Source organism: Sceloporus occidentalis, unplaced genomic scaffold (assembly GCF_023333645.1).
Source record: "Sceloporus occidentalis isolate IW3139 unplaced genomic scaffold, rSceOcc1.0.p SCAF_244, whole genome shotgun sequence".
NCBI lineage: Eukaryota > Metazoa > Chordata > Lepidosauria > Squamata > Phrynosomatidae > Sceloporus > Sceloporus occidentalis.
The window spans coordinates 713,974-720,737 of record NW_028317224.1 but is presented as its reverse complement, the minus strand read 5'-3'; the positions used below and the strand labels follow the sequence as shown (position 1 = coordinate 720,737).

Sequence of the window (6,764 nt, the reverse complement as noted above, 5' to 3'; positions counted from 1 at the left end):
AGTGCACATATGCCAAATGGAACACATGATTGACTTACCATCGGTTTGAATCGGCTTATTAGATAATCAGTAAAATGCTAAGAACTGAGGATTCTATCTCGGTTTTGTTGACTTGTTTCGTGAAAAGGCCACAGACTTTGGAGAGCTTAATATCTTCCTTGAAAATCCCACATAGTGCCTGCAGGCAACAAATCTTTCCCTACCCCTGCTTAAATCTTTATACCTTTTAGCAGGACGCATATGGAAAGGTTGCATCATTTCTGTGAGAGATAACGCCAAGGGGCCAATATCGTGCAGAGACTCAACAAAGGACCCATGAGTACAATTAGATATCGGTTCCACAAACAAATTGAGATTTTTAATGAGTCAATGCTTGTGTTTCAAAGAAATATGAGGCATTGTATTTATTTCTAAGCTTTAGCTTTAATGGGCTTACAACATTTCAAACAAAGAAAAGAAAAAATGTCGGTGCGCTAAGCTAGTCTCAGGCTCAAATAATACAAATGTGTAATATGAGGCCTACCAAACAGGTGTAAGCATGCTGCAAGAAACAGTGTATTGGCTGTACAATGTATACAAAAAACTAAAACTGTCTGCGCTTCTTACCCTAATAAAGTTGGCAACAAATATATAAACATAATATAAATGAGAGGTTTTGGTTATATGAATTGGCCAAAGCATAATTAAGCTCACCCGCAACGTCAAGGCACACTCTCAATAGGGTGAGAACCTACTCTCACCTCCTACATAGTGGGCACACAAAGCAGTTTATACTGCTACCAAAACCTTATTAATGTGTTGGGGGAGGTGCAATTAAACCTCCTCCCCATTAACTCCTTGGCCAATTCAAACAAAGGCAGAAAGAACCTGGATTGGCATGGAATATATTTCTTAATGGTTCAAGTCTGTCCCTAATATCTAAACATGCCCAGCAGATAAATATGGTGCTGTACACCCAGGGGTCTGTGTTAGGGAAGAACAGTCCCTTTTCATGATCCCAAACCATCTTTACATCTTTTCTTTACTGATGCCCCTCTCTTTTTAGAAGCTTAGGCCAATCTAGTCTCTAAATGAGGAAATCAAGAATTTGCCAAAAAAATGAAACCAACTCAATGACCCTTAAATTCGACTTACTTGAGTTTTAAACTTGACTATATGTACCATGGTGCGTTAATTACTCCCCATGCATGGGTCGAGGGAAGAGGGGGGGCGTTAGACTCAATATTTGTTTTTAAATATTGGTTTTAAACAAAAACGAATTGCAAAATCGCCGGGCACCAACAGGACTGGGGGACAGAGAGAGAGACATGTTTTTGCCCACCGAATTTTGTTTCCAAATCTTAACCCCTTAAAGACAATGGGCGGTCCCAAAACCCATTGAAAACAATTCATTTTGAGCCCGTACATGTACGGGCTTTGTCATTAAGGGGTTAAAAAAAGCTTCCAAATTTCATCCAAAACAAAAGGGCAGGAAAGGAAATTTGTTGCCTGAAAACTAATTTGTTGTAAAAACAAAACGAAAACGATTTTGAGCCTTGTGCACAAGTCTAACCTTTTCATTTCTCTATTTACCAAATTATCACTTCTTTTCTTTCCCCAAAATCTCTATGTCATCTTAAAAAATATGCTGAAAATACTTGTTTTGTTTTCGAACACGCTTTATTTTTTAATAATTGCTTGCCTATTTTGAATAAAACAAATAACCCAAAAAATGAAAATGACTATGAAATGAGAGGTCTTGATAAATTGTTTATTTGATGCAGAAATATTGCAAATAAGCTTTTTTTGTATCTACATAAAGGAGTTGTTTTCCTTGATAAAAAAAGGCATTAAAACAAACTGAACATACAGTATGTTGTCCTGTTTCTGAACTCAAAGCTAAGATGCTAAACTTTAGGACCTAACAGGAATATTATACCCTAATAGCCAAATATACTCGCTGATAAGCCAACATTTCAGGTTAAAAAATATACCCAAAAACTTAGTTTGGCCTATCCACATAAACCGTGGCTACAGCCCTTTGTTCCCACAGTTCTCCAAATCTCCCTGTACTGATTTATTAACTCAATCAGTTACTATATCCGCACTGTTTAAATAGTTTGGTCCCTGTTGAATGTATTTTATTGGTCACCCTGCCCTATGTGTTCGACGCTCATTGGTTTTAGATAACAGCGGGCAATTCAATTTGAGTTTAAATGTAGATGGAGTTACCATTGTTCCTTTGCCAACAGAAAGCAGTTTTTACTAGACTTGGGCACCAGGGGGCTCTTCGTCTTCGTGTTCGTCTTCGGCAAAAAAAAAATATTCTTATTCTGCAAATATTCGCCCGTTCCTGTCTTCTCTTCAAGCGAATATTCGTGGACATTCTTTGTTAGTTTTTTCTTCGTTTTTTCCGGTTAAGGGGTTAATACGGGGTTAACGCATACCGCAGCAGGTCTGGCGCCAGTAGTTTAAATGTGCGTATCAGCAACTCTATTAGTCGCCAGCAGGGGGGCTCCTGCTGGTGACCAATGAGCACACGACCATATATAGCTAATATATTATCGGGCAGAATATTATGCTACTCAATGTAAAACCAACAGAGGGCAGCATTCTGTCCGAAGATATATTAGCCATATGTGGCAGTGTGTTCATTTTCATTTATTAATTATTTAAATAAAATATATTCCCATGATCCGTTGGTCTCCCCGCTGCAACAGTTAAATATCTGCACTCGCGGACATTAATTCTGTCAAACTTGCAATCTCTTTTTTTCTATTTATTTTGTTTTTTTTGTATTAAACTGTTAGACAAAACAATCATGGGAATATATTTTATTTGAATAAATGCAAATGAACACACTGCCACATATGGCTAATATATGTTCGGACAGAATGCTGCCCTCTATCGGTTATACATTGAGTAGCATTGTTCCATGTGCTGGAAATCCAAAGTTATTATGCTACTTAATGTATCTAACCAACAGAGGGCAGCATTCTGTCCGAAGATATATTATCCATATGTGGCAGTGTGCTCATTTGCATTTATTCAAATAAAATATATTCACATGATCCTTTATTATTTACAGTATTACAAATAAATACAAATAAAGATGCGATAGATAGATAGATAGATAGATATAATTATTCTAATTTATATTTAGATATATGGGATGTTTTCTAAATTCTTCTTAGGCTGTTTGAAATAAGCATTTTCAAATGCGTTTTTATATCCTGATTTCTAAGACTATATAAAATCGGATTAAGCAATGGACTAAGCATAGTATAAAGAAGGGACAGTAACTTATTGATATTAAAAGATAGCCCTTTGGAGGGGGGCAATATAAACTGCTATTAAAGTTCCATAGTAGGCACACACTATGATCAGGTGAGAGCTGCAGGTGGAGAAGGCTTTCTGCCTCCCGATGCTGGAGGAGATTCCAAGAATGGTCAGAATTATTGAGATATAGGTGAAAGTAACAAAGGAGAAAGGAATCATTACAGTAGGTATGGCTAAGACAAAGTCTACAAGTTCAGCAATGGTATGTTTTGTACACGATAACTCCAGGAAGGGGGCAAAATCACAGAAGTAATGGTCAATTACACGACCACAAAGCTGTAAAGCAAAAACCAGAGGTGCGATGATAAATGTTATTAGACCTGGTAAGACCCAAGACCAAAGTATTAAATGGAGACATAGCCTGAATTTCATGATGGAGGTATAATGCAATGGGCAGCAGATAGCTAAATATCGATCGTAGGACATCGCGGTGAGAATATAACACTCCGTGCCTGCTGAAAGTCCAAAAAAGTAAAACTGAGTGATGCAGCCAGTAAAAGATATCGTGCTTCCTCCATTAATTATAACATGGATTGCTTTAGGGGTAATATTGGTCGTGAGTAGGATATCAGTCAATGATAACTGAGTGAGGAAGATATACATGGGAGTTTTGAGACTTTCATACTTCGCCACCAACATAATAATCAGCAGGTTCCCGACCAACGTCAAGATGTAGATCACAAGGAACAGAACAAATAGAACAGAGTTTAAGATGTGGATATTCTGGAATCCCAACAGTAGGATCTCGGTCACTTTTGTCCGATTCATATCTGGAATTTTCATACAAACAGCATCTGCACTGAGGCTATTTTAAGAATAAGACTTACACTACATAAAAATATACAAACATAGAATTGAAGGACAGTTAACCCCTTAAGGACAATGGGCGGTCCCTAAACCCATTGTGCGGGCTTTGTCATTAAGGGGTTAAAAACCATTTGGCTCGTCTAGTCTGCCTATTTTCGCCTGCTGTAAAAGCCTCAAACCTTATCTGATTATTACCCTTGTGTTAACCATAGTCCTAAATTCCCTTAAATCTATACCATTTATTCTAGAATGATTTCAGTGCAGAAACATCTAACAATCCTGTCTCTGGCTAGATCTTTTTAGTTTATTATTTTATATGTTTTATTTTATTAATTATTATTATTATTATATTTTACTTGTAGAGCACCAGCAGATTCCATAGCCTTGTTACAATGAAAGGCGATATAAAAATTAGCAAAAACATTCAAATCGAATGTACAAAATTAAAAACAAAATTACCGAGGATATGAAGAGTGTATGGTAAGTCATCGTAAGTCTTTACCAAGCTGAAGGAGTCAACTCACCTCTCCAATTCATATTGGACCATATTGAAACATCCTATAACAATTTAACCTTGAAATAATTATTCCTAATGGTGATGAAAGATTGTTCTATCCAAATAGACTTCCAGCCTCAAAGCTGAACATTGAACAGTTTTGATGTCATCGGATGCTTAAGGAGTCTAAGTCCACAGGTTTTCTACATGTCCGGAAACAACTAAGATACAAAAGTACAAAGAAAACATTGAGAAGGAAGAGTTCCTAATCCACCCAAAAATTAAGAACAGTGAATACTTAATTTACATATAGTGACCAATGACAGCTTTAACAGTGAGGATATTTTATAAACCATCACATGCGTCGTTTCTGATGATATCATAGTTATGACAGCTACTTACGTTTTCTCTCTTTTTTTCCCCTTTGGTTGGAAAATATTTGATAGAAGTATTCAAAGAAAAGCTTTAATAAAGAAAATAAACCCACCTGATCCAATTAGGAGTGGGATCGTGACATAGGGCCTTTCCAGGTCAGACGGTCAGATTGGGGGGGGCTGAGTATTAGCGTGTAGCGTTTGTTTTGGGGATGTTAGAAGTATAGGGTTGTATTAGCGTGGAGTTTAACATTGGCTGAGATGTCAGAGGTTAATACGCCTGTGCATGACACCCTTACCAACAATTTTGGTGATTTTTTTTTTTTTTTACAGGTAGGGTTACAGGTTGATTAACCCCTTAATGACAAAGCCCGTACATGTACGGGCTCAAAATGCATTGCTTTCAATGGGTTTAGGGACTGCCCATTGTCCTTAAGGGGTTAAGGAATAAGGAAGAATAAGGTCTAAACAGTCACAAGCATGTTGAAGCAGCACTAATACTTGTACAACATGGGAAAAGTAAGATTATATGGAACTATACTGTGAGCTATGTATGCACTCATTATATGGCACGGCATGCCGCCCCAGAAATGGTTATTGTCTTGTATATAATCTCAAAATGTACTTATACTATGCACCAGGAACAATGTCAAAAAATAATGATATATTCACAATTTTCATAGGTATTTTTGTTTAATCTATGATCGCCGCAACACTAGCATGTATCTATTCTCTCCATCTGATGAGAGTACTTTAAATTAATTCATTTTCTTTACTTGCTCCTTATGGCGACCTGAATTGCTTAATTCTTTCAAGTTCCTTTAGAACTAGTGATGAATAAAAAAACAAAGCTCACAGAAGGGCAAGGAAGGGGCAAAAATATATTCATGGCTACAAATTTAATAAAAAAATGTAATAAAAATAAATGTATTAATTGTTTTAAGGAATTTGTCTATTTTTTTTATTATAAAAAATCTAATTAAAATAATAAATAATATAAGAATAAAGGTTTTATTCACTTACCATTGAGATCCCATTGAATGAAAATGATAAAATGATATCCAGGTATTTTAATATATGGAAATATGGTATATGGTACTATAATCTTGAGTCCGGTGAATGCGTGTATAACATCTTCAGAGGTTTTTTTTTAGACCCTTGTATAAAACTCATGGGGAAAACATGACGTAGCAAGGAACAATCTTGTTAAGAAAGAATTTGTTAAAAAAATTAATACAAAGGTGTTCAATATTTATTTGTTAATTCATTTTTATTATCATGAACCAAAGTAAAAGCCCAAATGTTCTGATTCTGAAACATAAATAAAAAAATAACCCTTTGACTGCCTGAGGTCTGGCTACATTTTTAATAATTGTTGCATCCTTTTGTTTAAAGTTTTGAGTTTATTTTCTATATATATATATATATATTTATATATTCTCGAGAAAGGCTCATTGAGAGGTTGAAGATGTAGCTGCTGTGGCCTCTTCCCAAGTGGACTCTTTATAATTGGGCAGTTAAGAGTTACACTGGAGTTAAATTGGAGGAAATGACATACAAGGTACCACTGCAGAAAGCAGGATTTGCCCCGCGCCGCACACCTTCTGTGGAATTGCCTTCCTTGTTCCGTCAGACTTTGTGCCTCGTACGCAACTTTCAAAACCTCTCGGAAAACCCATCTGTTCAGGGAAGCGTACAACATTCCTTCCCAGTACTCCCAGCCATCATCCTAATCAACCACCATCTGAACAAACAGCATCGCAACCAGA

General features: G+C 36.4%; 1 pseudogene; it reads right to left on the bottom strand.

Annotated features, from left to right (window-relative positions):
• Nucleotides 1–3,158: 3,158 nt before the first annotated feature.
• On the bottom strand, nucleotides 3,159–4,089 carry LOC149276236 (olfactory receptor 11L1-like; annotated as a pseudogene).
• Between the last annotated feature and the right edge of the window lie 2,675 nt (nucleotides 4,090–6,764).